Source organism: Aulostomus chinensis, chromosome 18 (assembly GCF_037954235.1).
Source record: "Aulostomus chinensis isolate RoL2024-O1b breed Wild chromosome 18, RoL_Achi_v1.0, whole genome shotgun sequence".
Lineage (NCBI taxonomy): Eukaryota > Metazoa > Chordata > Actinopteri > Syngnathiformes > Aulostomidae > Aulostomus > Aulostomus chinensis.
Genome location: NC_141337.1, coordinates 10613824 through 10631984, shown reverse-complemented (window position 1 = coordinate 10631984; position 18161 = coordinate 10613824). Strand labels below are relative to the sequence as shown.

The 18161-nt window shown below is 42.2% G+C and overlaps 1 protein-coding gene across 2 annotated transcripts in view; it reads right to left on the bottom strand.

The window, feature by feature from the left end:
• Positions 1–18161, bottom strand: part of coro7 (coronin 7) — a 115005-nt gene that overhangs the window by 16616 nt on the left and 80228 nt on the right. The window lies entirely within an intron of this gene.

The window sequence follows — 18161 nt, the reverse complement described above, 5'->3', positions numbered from 1 at the left end:
AATATTCAGGCAAACTTCTAATACTCCTGGAAAAATATGTAGACTTAGCTTAGCTTTCAGCCGCGGATTTGCATGCAATACACCAGTGGAGGGGTGTGTTCTCCCTGAGCCATTCTAGGTAACACACACACAGAGAAAAGGTTGACATTTTACAGCTGAAATATACACCGCCCCCTGATGGAGCGACTTGGTAATGATGTCACACTTCTAAACTACTTAATCACTGCGATGATTTAACGTTAAACCAAACACGACACCCTGACATACTCCACATCATCTGGACGAGGTGAGTTGTGCTACACTGAGAACTGAATGGTAACCAACAGTTACGGAAATCTACTATTGATGCCTAACTGAGATCAGTTTGATCAGAATTACGATGATGCAATGACATCAATAACTACTCGCTCCATTTTCATTTAATTCTTCACTGCTCTGTCATCCACCCTCCCTCTTTCCTCTATCCCTCCCCCTGGTTGTGTCATCTCAATCAGTGGGAGAGTGCAGTGCTATCATCGAGGGGGTGAAGGGTCATCCCAACCACCCTCCTGCTTCCAAAGCCTGCAGCTCGTCCAGCTGTACCGACCTGCCTCTGCTGAAACTAGAGCTGCTGTTGCCGTCAAAAAATAATATTTGGATTTTAATAAAAAAAAAAAAAAAAAGGTTACGAGGATATTGGAGTGAGTCACAGTAGAAACAACGGGCGTGTTGTTGGAGAGTATTGCGCATTTGTTCTAGTAAATATTAGGGTAACACACTGTTCCCTTTAAGACAGCTTGATTCTGTGAGATTTAATGGCTCATATGTGGATGAAAATGAAAAACCTGAACCAAAACGATACAAATGTCCAATACAAGTACTTCAACTCGTCTATTTTCATGTGACGAATTTTCCATCCATTTTCTTCCACTTATTCCTGTTAAGGGTCACGGGGGCTGGAGCCCATCCCAGCAGCCTTCGGGTGAGAGGCGGGGTTCACCCTGGACAGGTCACCAGTCCATCACAGGGCCAACACATAGAGACAGACAACCATTCACACTCACAGTCACACCTACAGTCAATCTAGAGTATCAATCAGCCTCGTCCCCTCTTGATGTCTTTGGACTGTGGGAGGAAGCTGGAGTACCAGAGAGAACCCACACAGGAACAGGGAGAACATGGAGACTCACACAGAAAGATCCTGTGCTGGAGCCGGGACTCAAACCCGGAACCTTCTTGCTGTGAGGCAACAGTGCTGACCACTGCACCACCGTGCTGCCTTGCAATAAATTGCAACTGTAGAATAATTTGACCAACACCTGCTCATTTTTCATGACTTTTATCATCCCCACCCATGCACTTATATTGGTTTCAGATTACTAATGTGACAGATCTGTCAGTGTGGAAAATTAATCAGCAGAAGTATTTGGTATGTTGAACATTCTACTGTAACTAAAGATCTGTATCTCCTACTTAAATGACCATATGAGCACGTGCTCTGTCAGAGTTATTTTCATGAAAAAACATCTCACAGGGATAGTTCATACAACCAGTGGATTATCTTTTCTCACCTTAACTGAGAAAGTTTTTTAAAACTTTTTTATTGCAACTTAAAAAAAAAAAAAAGTCGATCATACAGGAGCACAAGCAACCTTTTTTGGACCTACTCAACTTTTTTAAAAAGCTTATTGACATACATGCAGCCACAGACTTCATAAACCTCACAACATGTTGAGCTTTCAATTTCGTCTCATGCATTTGATAAAAATGTTTAGTTTAGCAGATTTTTACCGCAAAAAAATAAAGGGGTCTTTACAACTTTCTGGAGATTTAAACAGTGTGTCATGTGACCGCTGTGTGGAAAAGTGGTTTTTGGACAGACTGGAAAAAAAAGGAAAAAAAAAATCTAAATGGCTTAGATTTATCTACATAGGCAGATAATAAGCAACCAAATGTAACCACAAGCTTCATCTCAGTGTAAATATTGAACTTAAATTGACATGCAACCCACCATCAAAGTCTCATTCACTGCAGGATGACTTTCTCCTCAGATTCCCAGTCCTTAACCTTACACCCCCCTTTGCCTCGGTAGCGCTTAGACACGGTACGTATATATTCTCATGCTCAGCAACTCAAACTTTAACCAAGGGTGCAAAAAAATGACGGCTGATATACTCTTGATACAACCGACTCAAACAAAATGAACTATAAAGTTTGAAAATGTGGCAACTTTGGACATGTCGCAAAAAAATATAAATGTGAATTAGGGAAATCAACTAGCGCGGAGGAAATAAATTAGCATGGCTGTAACAAACATCGCAGAGGAAGACCTCGTCTGCAGATGAAGAAAGTTTTGGAAGTGGCGGGAATAGCTGGTCAGTCATGAGAATAAAAGATGTACTTATTTGGAAAAAGTAATTTTTAATTCTCATTTTGTGCATTCTACTCTTTTTAAAAAGGAAAGAAAACAACAAAACCAAAACACCTAAAACGAGTGTCAAATATAATTTACCAGAACTGAGGGAGTTTTTCCATTTAATTTTTCTAATGCGGCGTTTCAAAATATGCAAGAGTCTGACTTTCACGGCTCACGCACGGGTACGATCTCATCATTTCACTGTCGCATCTTGAGGGACGGATGAGGGATTTCACGCCAGGACATACTCCGGCTGTTTAGAGTGTTATTACTCTGCTCTGAGGGTATCGGACACACCTAATGGTTTTAAGCACACTTGCGCTGCAGGTGCATTTGTGTTCACATTTCTTTAACAATAGAGGGATTGGTGCGGAATAATCCACTGGTGATTAAAAGGAATTTATAACAGAACAACATTGGAGTAAAACCCTCTCCAGAAGGGTAAACCCTGGGTTGGCATCTGGTGTTCTGAAAGAATGTAAAACTTTCCTATATAGGAGGTATATTAGTGAGCGTTGAGGAGGCGGATACACACTGAACTCCCTTTAAGATGGAAAGGAAAGGGCACCAAAACCACCGACAAATGGTTTGGTAATGATTATTCCTTTCAAACTCTGCAGCACAACAATCCAACAGAAATAATAGCAGTGAGCCAAAAGCAAGAAATTAAACAATACATCACAACTGATGAAGTTTGTCACCTTTGTAAACTCACAAGTTAACAGAGGAATCAAGCCTCTGCACTAGCGCTGTGTGAATGCGCATGAATGTTTCCATTAGCACCCTCCAAAATCCTGAACCACAGAAGCTCAACCACAGGGTCACAGCCAGGGCAGCTTGAACTGAGAGTTACAGTACTTAACAGTTCCAGAGGCTTTAAACCTCAATTTTATTTGATTGTCCCTGACTTCATACACACAGATTCCTGCTCTCATCATCTGCTATTCAGCTTTGCTCTGGATCCTTTGTGATTTGGACATGAGATGGCGATAGAAAGGTTCTAGTTGCCCCATTTGGATCTTTTTATGACTCATCATGACATTCGAGCCATAAATCAAATCTCTCTGGGGAAAAAACAACAACACTGATTATCAATAATTCAGCGATATGATCCCAAACCCCTAGTTGCTCCAGAGAGGTAGGGCGGTGTACAAGTAAAATGTACAAGTGAACAAGTGAATGAGGCCGCTAAGGTCAAAATGTGACCCCAGAGTTCTCACGTTGGTTGGATGAACGGCTGTCAAGATAATCCAGCTACAGCCATCCAAACTGAGATAACTTCTTTTATAGGTGATCAATTGAATGAAAAAAGTTGTGTTTTCCAAATATGGACAGGAGTTTGTGTTAGCTTTGATAATACATGAGAGGCCCAAAATGGGGGTATATTAATAAAAGGCTAAGATGCAGCTCTGCTTGGGGTCAGAGGTAATCCTGCCTTCATGATGAGTTCAAGGATGCTCAGCAGGTGTGTGAGTCAGCCCGCAACATACTTACTCCACCGTGCTAGTGCGTGTGTGTGTGTGTGTGCGCGCTTCCATTCTGTGTGTTTAATAAGTGCAGAAACTGCCTGCCTACCTTCCTATGTTCAGTAGCCAGTTCATTAGAAGGGAATTAGAGCTGACGGCTTCGTTCCTGAGAGGCTCGATAAGCAAGGATTGTCAGCGGAGGGGCCAGCGGTGGCTGGAGTAGGGGTCTAAGTGTCGAGGCTCTTAGATGGGCTGCCAAGCGGCTGGTTTTCCCCTCTCCTGGTTCATCGGTGCCTGTCGCTTGACAACTGACAACTAGGACACACACACTCAGGATTTAATTAAACTCACTGAGTCACAGTCCCATGTCAACAGGTTTATAGTGACCCTCCTGACACCCTCCGACACACTTCAAGTCCAGACACAACTACATGTAAAGTTGCCAGAAAAAAATGTGATTGCTTTAGCAGTAAGCCCCCCCCCCCCACACACACACACGCACACACACACACACACACACACACAAGTCCAGAGGTAATAACTCCTCATTACCATTCCAACTGTACATCCTCACACTGCTACTTGTGCTGCAGGCCTCTCAGCTCGTGCTCTGAGCAGAGGGAGCAACGAACCTCAGTTCCATGTCCACACAACACAAAGATTTTCGCAAAATGTGCAGAGAAAAACAAGCACCTGCGTAAGATTCCAAACTTTGTCGCCACAGAGACGTGCAAACAAACACTGATCTAACCTAGAAGGCGTTGGGGAGCGCATGCCTCTGCCAAGGTTTTATGCTGTCATCAGATACCAATCAGTTCCAAAATCAAATTGGTGGCTCCTCAATCTAAGTTCAATTATCCTACCAAAATCTCTTCAAAATTCATCAACAGCTTCTTCGAATTATCTTGATATGAAAATGCCAATGGTCACTTTACTAACACTTTAACAATTTGATTCACAAAAAAAAAAAAAAATGCTAAGACTCACCAGAATCATGAAACAACCACAGAATGAACAAAAGGAAGTGTTTGTTTTTTTTTAAATCTTTTTAACATAAATATGTTAACATTAAAATCATGGAAATATACTAATAGCACCATGAAAACTAGATACAGCAGGTAGGATTAGTAAGGATATGTCTTGGTTGGTAGCAGAGCCCCTACTGGTTCATTTTACGTTCATGTTGAGAAAAATCTTTTTACAAACAAGAGCTCTGGCAGGTTGAAGGATTGATGACGCAGAGACGATGACCCTCATGTCTACTCGAACTCACATAGAGACTCAGACCCATAAATATATGAAAAACTGGTCCAGACTTGCTATAAAAGCAGCTGGGTGAAAGAAGACCTCCCCCCCGGACCCTCAACGTCGAGGTGGTACTAGGAGTAAGTGGGTGGGCACAATGATTGTTGATGAATGTTGGATTGAATGGCTTTTAAAATCAGTTAAATGGACTCCGATGAAAGTTTTGAGGTTGTTGAGAGGATTAACAGTTGTTCTTCCAGTCCTGACATGAGTCTGTGTTTGAATACGTCTTCAAAGCTCTGGTGGCGACTGTTCGTCGACAGTGGTGAAATCCCGGAAGGGGTGCGTTCCGCGTTAACCCTGGGGTGCAGCATCAAGGGACCAGGCTAGATGACCATTAAATGACCTGTCGGCTGGGGCCTGGGAACTCATCTCCAGCTGTGAGTTTTTCAGTTGGGACATGAGAGAGGAGAAGATGGCACAGAGGACAGACAGAGAAGCTGCAAGGGTCATGACCGTAATGACCCTCTCTGCTGTTAGGTCAGCAGACGGAAGCCCAGTTCTTGTCACGCTTTCATTCTAAACTCTAACCACAGACAGAAGTGTGCATGTTTGAGAGGAAGTAAACAGTTTTGCGCTCTCAACAAGCAGTTGATGGATTATCTGCCTATACATGTACTTCACAGATGTGCAGAGATAATCATAATATCATGACTCATAGATTAACTCTCCATGAATCACAATAAAACAAGCCCTAAATGTCTGAGGGCTGATGCAGTTTGACATAAAACTGAACTACACATGCAAAATCTTCAGTGCGTGTCTGTCACGCTGAGTGCAAACGAAGAAAATGATTTGCTTTTATATTTTACTTGCAAACTAACCAGAAGTTTCCATCCAGTTATAATTTTTCACTAACAAATGCCCGCCTGGTCAGATTGAATATAAATGTGTCATTACCAGTTCCATTCTCTCATGCAAGTTACACCACCATCAATAATATCAAAGACATAAATGTCTCCTAGAAAATGACATCAAGCCAAAGCAGGAAATTCCAATTACAAATGTGGTCATAACATTAAAATCCATCACGCATACGTAAAAAAAGATTTATGATACGATAAATGCTTCTTTATCAGTATCTCAACTAAATATAGTCTGAATAAATTCACCCAAGTTCAGTGAAGACACCACAAAAAAGAAAGCTCAGGGTCTAAATTAGCCATGGATATCATGTACTACACAGTAATTACCCTGCATACCAGAAGCCTGAAGGAAAAAGTATGATTTCTGGCGATGCCAACAAGCTAAGTAATTTGCCAACGCAAATCAAAAGAGGGCAGCGCGATAGCAGAAAGTTAAGGTGTCTGACCAACCTTAAACGAGGAGAAGCTTAATTATTAAGGAAGAGCTGAGGGTGGAATGCTAATCTAACAGTGTATTTACATTCCAGCGTTTCATAGATTTTGTTGGTGACTAAAGGAATGAGACTACCGAGCCTTTTCTGTAACCACCAACCCTTCGCAATGCTGTGTTTAGCGATGCTCAACAGCTCTGGTACATCCCCCTTCCCCCCATTTAAGAGCTTCAGACAGGGATTCCATGAGTAGTGTGGCAGACCTGTGGTACAGAGCAGCTTCGCATTACAGTGACTCACTATAGAGGTATACAGAAGTGCACCCTGAAAGCTACGCTGATGCCTCTTGAGCAGCAGATCGGTATTAAGATACAACTGTGACCATAAGTATTAGTAATTATCCTCATACAAATTGTACCCTTTAAAAGTAATGATCGTAAGTACAGGCTTGAATTCTTGTGAGGCACTCAATCCACACTCATTTGTTATGGGGAACAAATGGGAGGTGAGATGTCAGACTCAGGTGGAATGTAGTCTGTGCTTACCTGGGAGCCCGCAGGGGTATGCACAGTTAATTGAGGGTCACGTCAAAATCAGTAGAATCCTCTCAAAATCTTCAGTCAAATATATTTTATGTTTTTCCCCACACACATTCTGTAAAGACCTGTACCTTTTCTACCTCTGATCAAACAAACAGAGTATGGGCTGTGGGTGGGTCTTCTAGGGATGTACACCCACTTGGCTTACGAGCATTTCTCCTTGAGTCAGAGAAGAAAAGACCTCTCAGCCCCAATGTTGACCCACCTGCTCACATATAGAGAACTCCTTGAAATGATCTCACTCCACACGCACTGGAGCAGCAGAAACTGGGTGCAGTACAACAGCAGGTGACCAAGTCCACACGTCTGACAGAATTAGTTAATGTTAGCAATGCTAGCCTAGCCCCTAACGGTGCTAGCGCCAATCTGTGAGGGGCGGGGTGTGTGTGTGTGTGTGTGTGTGTGTGTGTGTATGTGCTTTATGTGGAAAAGCCATCACCCAAACTGTTCTGCCCTTTTAAAATCCCGTTGCTGTCAAATCACACTCGGCTGCCTAGGAGCAACAACCCATCTAATATTTTGGAGGACGCCATCACTGAACTGTGACATCACATGACCTGGATGCTTATTTGCAGGCGCTTTTTGGCAAATACTGCAAAATAATCTCTCCTTCAAATGATGGCAAATCCTGACCTCATACCAAGGGTGCACGTTGAATGATGCAAATAATAGGCTGTGTGTGTGTGTGTGTGTGTGTGTGTGTGTGTTTGTGCATTGCTAGAGTTCTCCATTTTATTGGAACATAAATCTGTTTACACAGTCACATTATGAGGATTTACCTAAAATCCAAGAAAATCCCATCTCCATAACAAAATAATTAAATTTTAGGGTTTGTTAAGGTTAGATTTAGGCAAGTGGTGGTTATGGTTAGGATAAGTCTCCAAGAAATTAATGTAAGTCAACGTGATGTCCTCTTAAGTGATGGAAACATGACTGTAAATGTGTGTGCAAAACTTTCCTTCGTGGACAGCCAGGCTAGAATTATTGGAAAAGCTAGAATCGTAAAATCCAGTAATATACGGACACAAAACATTACTGTCTAATGTTTGTTTTTCCTGCGAGCCCGAGTGCAAATGAGTGAGCGAGAGAGAGAGGGAGAGGGAGAGAGAGAGAGAGAGAAATGAAGAGAAATATAAACCCTAAAACAACTTCTTCAGACATTTTTTTCCCGTTCCTGCTCGACGAGAGCTACAAAAACATTCTTGAGGCATTCAACAGAGCGCGCCTTTCATTGATTCTCATTTGCACATGTTTTGACTCCGTGGAGTCTTCCAGTTGGGGTTTATCAGAGTCACTTGACAGAGGCACGTTTATCAGTCACCCTGTCTACAAACTTGTGGGTCTCTGTTTGGAGATCTGACTCATCTCTTTCTCTCTCTCTCTCTAACACACACACACACACACACACACACACACACACACACACACACACACACACACGAGCTGCGACTATGTGTCCATACTTGCTCTTTCTGGTCCATCTAAAGCTCTTCTTATCCCGTCCGCTCATCTGCCTCTTACAATTTCTCAGAATTCCACTCCTGCTGGATAAAAATCTGGAAAACCCCCCCCCCCCCCCCAAAAGGTCAACATAGGGGGGGGGTTACATGTTCTTTTTTAAATTTGCGATCTTTAAAAAAAATGTTTTCGTTTAATTTCATAGCTGCAAGGAAAGTCAAGATTTACATGACATCAGATGTATATCATATTCATTTTTTAAAGATGGTTGTCCTGCTGTCTGGTGAACAATTCTAGAATTATTTCAGCATCGTATCCTCGGCCCCACTCTGGCCCCAGGCCTTCGCGTTACCTTTCCCCCTTTTGTGCTGGGTGGACCAACTGTGCATGAAAGTGTTTTATTGTGGGTGCAACACACCCACACTAAATCATCCACTTTAATGACCAAAGCAGGGATTATCTACAGTTAAAACCAATAAAAACCTCACGGGACCGAGTAGATTTACTGTAAGAGAAAATGGCAGGAGACTAAAAGAGAGAGGGGTAAAGAAGGGAAACTAAGCGAGGCAGATAAAGATAAGATCACTTTTGAATGTTTTTGTCCTGCACCTGTGTTTGTGTCTTTGTCTTTATAGGAATGCTTTGAGCTCTATCAGGCTACATCTGGGAGAGTTCCTGGATAGAAAGAGAAAGTCAGAGATGGGTAGAGAGGACGCTGTGGCCTTGAGGAGCTGCAACTGGTACAGCAAGATTGACTCCTACTGCAGTCCTTTTAGCTCTGCCTACGCACCCACACACACGCGCGCACACGTAAACAGACACATACACACAAACACACAGAGTAGTGCGTTTTGTGACCACCCACAGAGAGAAGCCATTGCTAATGCCAAAGTTTAATATTCTGGTCATACAATACCAACTACACCAACATTTCATGTCTAAACTAAACCAAGTATAAAAGTCATTATATGAATTTGTCACAGGGAGACTGACGGATGTACACACTCTTCCAGAGCTGTATATAGAAAATCCTCTTCACCATCATCTCCTAACAATAATCATTCCTAACAGACGCTTACAAGCTGCACCACCAGGCAGTTTATTAACACAGTAGATGCACATCCCATCGCCAGGAGGAAAGATGGCAATAGACTAAAAGTGAGTGGAAGTGTGACAGGTATGTGTACTGTCCCATTCAATAATTGCAATTGAAAAAAAAAGGGAAAAAAAGAAGAAGCTAAGTATCCCGTGTCACCCGATGAGACATAAAAGCAGACGTGCACAGGAATTAGTATACATTTCATCAACTAGAAGGCCGTCAGTGCGGCCCGGGACACATTTGTGATCGCACTGCTACAAGAATGTGGCCTGAATGTGGTGGCAGTGATCGGATCGCTCAGGCACATCTTTAACATCAGGTCTGAACGTGGCTGCAGTCAGAACTCCTCGAAAAGCTGATAACAAAGAACAAGATGCCCTCTCTTTTCATTTAATCAACATCTCTTTGATCCCTCCTCAATGTCGAGACCTGCACATGCATCATTTATCAGCGTTTGTCCCTCGAGGCTGGATGGAAGCTTCTTATCTGAGTGTGTTTTGCTAACCTCCCTTATTTAAATAGGCAGGTCATTTTAAAATCAACAGAGGCTTATATCATCTCTCTTTTTTTGATTCTTTGTGGATGATCTCAGCATAGCGGCGTGCTGCCTGCTCACAAGACGGCACACTCCGACTCTATCATGTGACTCATGATAAGGTCGCTAGAGACCAACCACACCTTTTCTTTTTTTAGTGAGTCAGAGCGTCCATATTTCCTCTCGGTAGTCTGGTGAAACATTTATCTCTATGGCAACTAATCCTCACAGGAAATATTTAAAAGTACAGTACAAAGAAAAACATGTATAACTGTAAAATTAAAACTGCTTAAAAAGATAACAGCTGGATAGGTTTATAGATTAGATAGTCCCTGACCGGTTTTGTCACATGTAAATAAGCAGTCTGCTGTCCCGACATGACCCGGGCAGCATAGCAACTCTCATCTCTTTGATAAGAGTTTCTGTAACGCAGCGGAGAATAAACATAGCGAACATACTGTAGTTGAGCTGCAGGCACTTTGCCTCCCGCAGTAAACCACAGGCATGCTGCTGTTACTCAATACCTGACGTACCGGAGTACTGGCTGAGATTAAGAGAGGAGGAGAGCAGGAGGTAGGAAGGACGTATGGAAGGGAGGGACTGAAGGATGAGGCAGGCAGAAGAAGAAGAAGAAGACTTAGATACACAACAGCAAACACCTTCATATTAGGGGTGGCACGAAATATCAATATTGTAATACAGTACATTATATCATGATACTTCCTCTTGCAACTCAGTACTGTGGCACCGCTTCTCGATATCTTAGTGTACATTGTTGTTCCATTTCTTTGATCAAATATAGTTAAAATGACAAAATTAATACATGTTAAAAAAACCTGTCCTACTTTTTTCCCCTCAGTGTTTTTTGTATTCCTTTCGTCATTTAGAAATCGTTATGTTTTGCAGATGAATTTCCTTAAAATATCTGTGTTGTGGTGGTATCAAACCAGGAGTTGCCCTGTGATTCTTAGTCCACATTCATCTTTGCTTTTAACATTTAACACAATGCAAGACTGAAATTGCAGTTCGGCGAGGCAGCATACCGGTCAGTCTAGATTTTGGATTTTGTGATACGGCGCAAGTGTCTTTCTGTGGTTTCAAATCTGCGTTACAGTAAAGTGATGGAATTTTCTGAACTTACCGGACACTTCTAGTTCTTGTAAGTTTCTGCCTTCGCCAGATTTGTTTTTACCTCATGCACTTGACTGATGATTATTGGTGAAAACTTCATGTTTTTTAAAGTTTTATGAAAGCATGGATAGTTCTTTCAACAGTGTCACCTTATGAATGTTGAGAACGGGTCAAAACAATAGTCTTTAAAATATCCTTTTGTCCGCATCAACATGCCGTAAAACGAAGAAGGCAGTGGAAGATGAAATGGTTGAATAAACAAGACGGAGAGAAATGCAAACAATCTGCCAGACTCTCCGCTATCACGGTGAGACCATCAGGGCAACTGAGAGAGCAGAGGTCACACCCCCACCCCCACACCTTTACGCCTCTCCTCTTCTATCACTCTTATCAGAGCCACAGCAGAAATCCCTCTCTGGGTTGAGGAGAGCTCAGATAATCAGCACTTAAGATCCCATTTAAAAGCCTCTGAAAGCGCGTCGAAAAATGCACATCATACAGACGTAAAGGGAAACTCATTCAGATTTGATCAAACAAACAACCCCACCTGAGGTTCTTTATCCTATCGAGAAGAAAAGGAGCGCTAATGACTCATCCAGCTCTGAGACATGTGTCTCTCCTTAATGAGAAGTGCCAGCGTGCGCAGTCAACAAACCAGTAAACCTCAGAGTGAACTACAGTTTGACCTCTCTGAGCCGCCATGTGCTTGTCGTCTCGCCCTCTTCTAAGAGCCGCTGCAGCAGCCCTTCAGACTTCAAATTCTTGAAGTCCGTGTGTTTAAAACTGCAAAGCGCAAACAGCAACAGAAATGGGCGAGGACCTTCAATCGTCACGATAAAATGCACAGCGCTCGGTCCGACCCTTCCTCTGACAGGTGAGAGAGGGCGTGGTGGTCCTGACCCTGAAATTCAAACCGCAATTTATCCCTCTATGTTGGATTATCTGGGATTATCTACATCAGGGTGACCAAACTTTTTTTTTTCGCCCTTGGAGGGCACAAAACCACAAATTGAAGTGCGGGCAGCAAACCAAAAACAAATATTGTCTTATTAATTTACTTTAACTCAAGCCAAAATGACATCTGGCAGAAAGTGCAACTGTGCTGCTTAATTAAATTATGAAAAACTAATCAACCATTAGCCATTCAAAACAGCTAAAGGGAGATTCTTTTTAAACCTTGTTTATAAGAAAACAACATCAACAGGGATTAGTGTATTTTTAAAATAACTGTACATGTACATGTACTTTTCCATCTTTTATTTACTGATTTAGTTAAACATGTATCTGGCAGCCCTGATCTTTGTGTGAGCCGTATATGAAAGGTTCCTCTACAGCAGACAGTTTTATGATCAGACAGCCAGTGAGGACAGGTGGGAAGAGTCAACAGTGTGTTTAGACAGGACTTTTCACAACACCATTATGTGTTTGTTCACACACAAACAGTGACTACTTCTGCTTAGAGCTGCAGCAATTACTCCCATCCCATATTTCTGGTTCCCATAGCCACTAGTTAAACCACGGATCGCACCAGCTTCTCCATCTCCTCCCTTCCTGGGTTTCTTTCCCTCTATGCGGCGCTCATTCCCACAAGAGGTTTTTCTCCTCGCAATAGCAGGCCGCTGTGGGAAGAAAGGCAACGCCGCTCCTCGTGAGGAGATCCTGGCCGTGTCTCACGACAGCCCACACATACTGCCGTCAGAGCACATTTACGTGTGACGGGAAGACGCACGGTTGAGGACGGAGGGGCACGGCGTGCATCTGTTTAAAAGATGCAGTGCCACAAATAGCAATACATATGCAGATAGCAAATAACAATGGACACACTCTCACCTCGGACAGGCTGGGAGGAAAAAAAAGCAGGGAAATGAGAAGTTCCCAGGCTTATGGAGTGGGACCTTACTATGTGTTGAATACTGTAAAATATGACCTGTACTTTATATTCAAATACCTGTTAGAGCAACAGTCCCCTCCTGCACACCCCTGCCTCGCTCTAACATTAATCTAGCTGATGTTAGCAGTGTAATGATACACATATTTATGCCAAAACAGTTTCAGAATGGGTCTTAAGGTTCCAGATGCAGGAGAACCAAAGGAATGCAGCATTGTTCTCTGCACATGTGGAACGTTTCTGTGTTCAGAACTTAATTTGGGAGCAAGAGGAGACCCAAAATAAGCCAGACAGATGTAGAATATTAAAAAATAAGACTAAAAATGAAAACAAACATCATGATAAAATAATAACACGGTCAAATATTGTAAAAAAAAAAAAAAAAAAAAAAAAGCGAATCACTTTTGATGCCGTGAATTGTATCATCCCCATAATTTGATGAGGCAGCAGAGTGACACTTTGTTTGTTAAGTTTGGCCTGAAGGAAGTAAGAAAAAAAATGGAGAGACAAAGACAAAAAGGCATTCTAAAAACACTCCATGTGTGTTTACTTTTGGCCCATCATTAAGTTTCAATTTTGGCCAACCAAGGGAAAAAAAAAATCTGTTGTTTGGGAAAGTTACACCATGTTAACTTCAATGAAAAAGAGACAAAGACAAGTTAATCACCGCTGTCATGTAGCCGCTTACGCGTTTTCTCACTCATTTGAAATGGCACCAACCAAATACGAACGTCACTGGCACACACAAAAAAAAAAGCACCGGCCGAGCTCCCTTGTGGTATTTAGGCCGTTTCTCCTCAACACAGAGCCAAAGCAATAACAAACGCCATCGCTGCTTTTACAGCAGAGGATATACGACCATCCTCAGATGTTGAGAGCAGGTTTTAAACACGCTGAGAGAAACATAACGCTGTCGAGAAGTTCCCTCAAATCATATCAGCCCTTAATAAACTCCCGCTACAAGTACAGTTCAGTTGGAGTACAGTTACTGTAGTTTTCTAAATCCTGCAACATCAAGGAATGGAGTTTTACTTATGTGAGACAACTTTTATTTCAGTAAGTGTGTGTCTTGTTTCTTTACAGTAATTACACGCACACACAAAAATCTAAAACTAATACCTCACAATTAAGGAAAACAAACAGAGAAGTAGAATCAGGTTTTTCTTTTCATGAAGCAAATTTTCTGCTGCTCTTCTTACAGTCTGTGACCAAAACATTGTCAAAATTTAGGACATGACAACGAATATAGTACTTTTGGCCCCGAACAAATGTGCAGCACAAGCTGGTTTCAGAAATGTGATGGACACTTTCAGCTTTTTTCTTTTTTTTTTGCAGAGCTGTAAAAAGATTGTCATGCTAACTTAAAAATTTCAAAAGAAAGAATGTTTGTTCATATTGTGGGAGTACACAAATCAGCCATTTTTGTGGTGGTGAACTATTCTTCTAAACTTCCTCTCATTTTCATTAAATCTCCTCTTGTTCTCCAGCTGGAACGCCGGCCGAGTCCTTTTGTCTGCTCCGTACCTCTTTTTCTGAGATGTACAACCCACAGGCATGTTGCGAACAACAAAACACGAACACCTCAAACCAAGACATGCTCCTGGCTCTGAATAGATCCATGAACATGTTTATGGTGGCTTGGACTGTCAAGTATAGATACTGTAATGTCTTTATGCGACTCAGTGTTTGTCCCATGACGGCGAGTCTCTCTGACTGGCGGGAGGTGTTGTGGTTCGGAGCAACAGGGTCAAGGACAACCCTAAGGCGCGTACTGCATGCACTTCTGCTATGAAATAAAATACATCAAAAACAAATGTCCATAATTCAGCTCATTGCAGCAAATGAGCAGGATTGGAGATTTAAATTTTAGAATTCCACCAAAATCAAACACAAATTTTCATTTGAAGTAAGAGTAGATCATTTATTTAGTCATAAAACTTCCTCCTCACCATTTCCGGAACAGATATCCAAACATTGGATGAAGCCAGATTAAAAACTCTGTCAACAGAGTTAAAACCGCCATAAAATGTCTGAAAAATAAAGCACCTCAGTAAGACATTTCAGGATATGTACGGGCCTGTTAAACTGGGTGGTCTCTCAGCGCTACAGAAGCAGAGAAAGGGTGATGGCAAAAATTACGTTTTCGATTAAAAAACAAAAATCAAAAACAAAAACACAATCAGGACACTGACACCAAATCATTCTAGATGTACAAAAAAAGAACAAAATATTTCTAAATTCTCCAAATTCAGTTCTAATTATGCACTCCCTTTTTTTCAGTTTTCGAGCTGTGAGCTATGAGCTGGAGGCAGAGCTAGAGGGGCGTAGTCCCCGCAATCAACGCCGCATACTCGCATCGTCAGCTTGCGGTGATGTGATGATGTGAAACACACGAGCCGCAAAAGTCACGAACTCTCTCGGTCTTTTATTTTTCAGTTAAGATCAGTTTCAAAAGGTTGATGAACTCATCGTCTGCCTGGCTGTAACCGTACTGTACATGAGTGAGACGAGTGGTGGTTGTACAAATGTGAGAGAAAGTAAAGGAAAGTTAGTGATGAGAAACAAAACACGCAGAGGAAGGAACACAACAGGAAAGAAAATATAGTGTTAAAGACTTAAAAAAAAAAGGGCATGTAGAAACGATCCCTGCCTGGAACATTTTGGTGTGTGGCCTCTAGCTTTAAACCATTAGCACTTTGCGGTTGGCTCAACAGCTAACCAGTGTTTTACTGGTTCCCCTGGGCGGTGTTAGAGAGCGAGCTGGACGCTAACTCGTCATCTTTAACAGAGCCAGGGTGATTAGGAACCCGATGTGATGACAGCACATGCAGTAATTCTGTTCCAGACACTCCAGCGATTTACACTGCTGACCAAGTGCCCACGACTTTTCCTGTAATGTAAAATCATGCGGAACGAGGTGAAATAAGATTCTCCTGCTCTGGTTGTTTGGCTGCAGACGAGAGTGGACGCAGTGGAAGGTAGCGAGCTGATGATGATGTGGTTTAAGAAGGGGTTCATGTTGGATAGTCGAATTAAAGGTCAACACACGTGACGATGAGAGGAGCGATCAAAGCATACAGCAGTTATCGATCGCTAGGCTGTAGTGTGATGACGAATGGTGATGATAGCTAAATAACTGCTTTTGTTGCATTAATGTGCAGCAGAGCGACAATTCTGAACTTCCTCCCTATTTTGGTGGCTCTATCTATGTCAAATGAGTTCTGCGGCAACTTTGAAGACACAGAAGTTGTGTTTTCTTTGTTCGTTTTTGGAAGATTCTTCCCAACAATTTCATTAAGATTTGAATCCATACAATAGCATACAGACTACATGTGGTCGTGATCTTTATATTTAGAAGGTTCAAATTTTTTTCACTGCTCCATAACTTCCTTGTGCACCCGGAATGCAGAAAGAGCCAGCCACGTATATTAGCTTGAAGCACATTCAGGGACATTGTCCAGTGTAATCTACATCTCCTTTATCCAGGAATCTACAAACACTTTGATTTTAACTTAAAAAACAACAACAAAACTAACTATAAGCCTTCCAGTGTTGTCATTCTTTCAGTGTAGCTCTGAGAGTGACCAGCTGGAGCATTCAGTCACCGTGGAAACTTATTAAAAGAACTTTATCCAAACTGTTGTTACTCTGAATACCAGAAGGGGCACCAAAGGTCACAAACTGTACCTTTAAAAAAGATTTAACTTGCATCATCTTAAACTGTAACATTTTACAGGTAAGAATAACTTTCAGTTTGATGCATTTTTGTACCTCGCAAGATCACCCCATCGCACTGCGATCATTTATGTTGGCATGGCAACGCTGTGTTTTTGCCTTGTGTTTATTTGTTAATTTTAATGTCACAACCTGAGGTGGAACCTCCCGTTCATGCTGACTTGAAAAGGTGGTATTAGCTCAGCAGTTGGCCGTTCAGACACAATCGAGCCTCTATATAAAAAAGGAAAACACACATTTGCCAGCCTGTAGGTGAGTTCTAGAGTCTACCTGAGCCGGTCCTGCTCGCCATCCAATGCACACAAACCAGATGACAAAGATAAATGACTAACCAGAAGAGCTGGCTGGCGTTGGAGGTTTACTGTAGGGTGCGTGTGTGTGATAGAAGGTCCAGGGTCATTAAATGAAGCACTGAATATCTGATGAAATACATCAGGTTTTTAAGTCCCTTTATTTCTTCTACACGCTTACATGTTGGTCGCATGAGCAGTAAAGAGCAGGAGAAAGTTAATGGTACAAAAAGTGGCTTCAGAGAGAGAAGAGACCCATGTGGCAGCCTGTGTGTGTGTGTGTGTGTGGGGGGGGGGGGGGCTGCTCTGCTAATTTAAACTCCTCCAAGGATGAGTGACATCAGTACAAGGCGACATTAGTCCTGCCTCATACCGTTACGACAATTTCTTGCAGAGAAAAGAGCCGCTGGCTAAATAAATGCAGGGGTATAATGTTAAAGCGCCTCACACCAGAGGCTTCAGAGTTGATTCTGTGACATGTGGCTATAAGTACACATAGGAGGTGACACAGTTCCAGAGGGATATCACCTTACTGTAACCTCGTTGAGAGGGCCGCTCGTGCTGACACTGAAATAGGCCGCCAGCTGCCGACGGGTAGTTTGTAACTGGCGTTCGGAAGTATTTAATAGCTTTCACAGCTTGAGGATGGCTCGGAGAATGAAGCAAGCATATGTGTAAACAGACTCCCGCACATAGACTGCAGAGGCTGGCCGGTGATGCATTCATTTACGTTAAGTAAATTAAAAAAAAAGAAAAAATAAGATGAATGAATAAAGAATGCATCATGATGTAACAGCAGGATCGTGTATTTTTAGGTCAGGGTCATTGTGATTTAGTGTGATCTGATACCAGTCTGGAAGCACCATGATGCAACCAGACACTTTATCTGCAGGAGAGATGAGGCACAGAGCTATAAAAAAAACAACATCTCTCAGATCAACTGCAACCAACAAGACATAATGA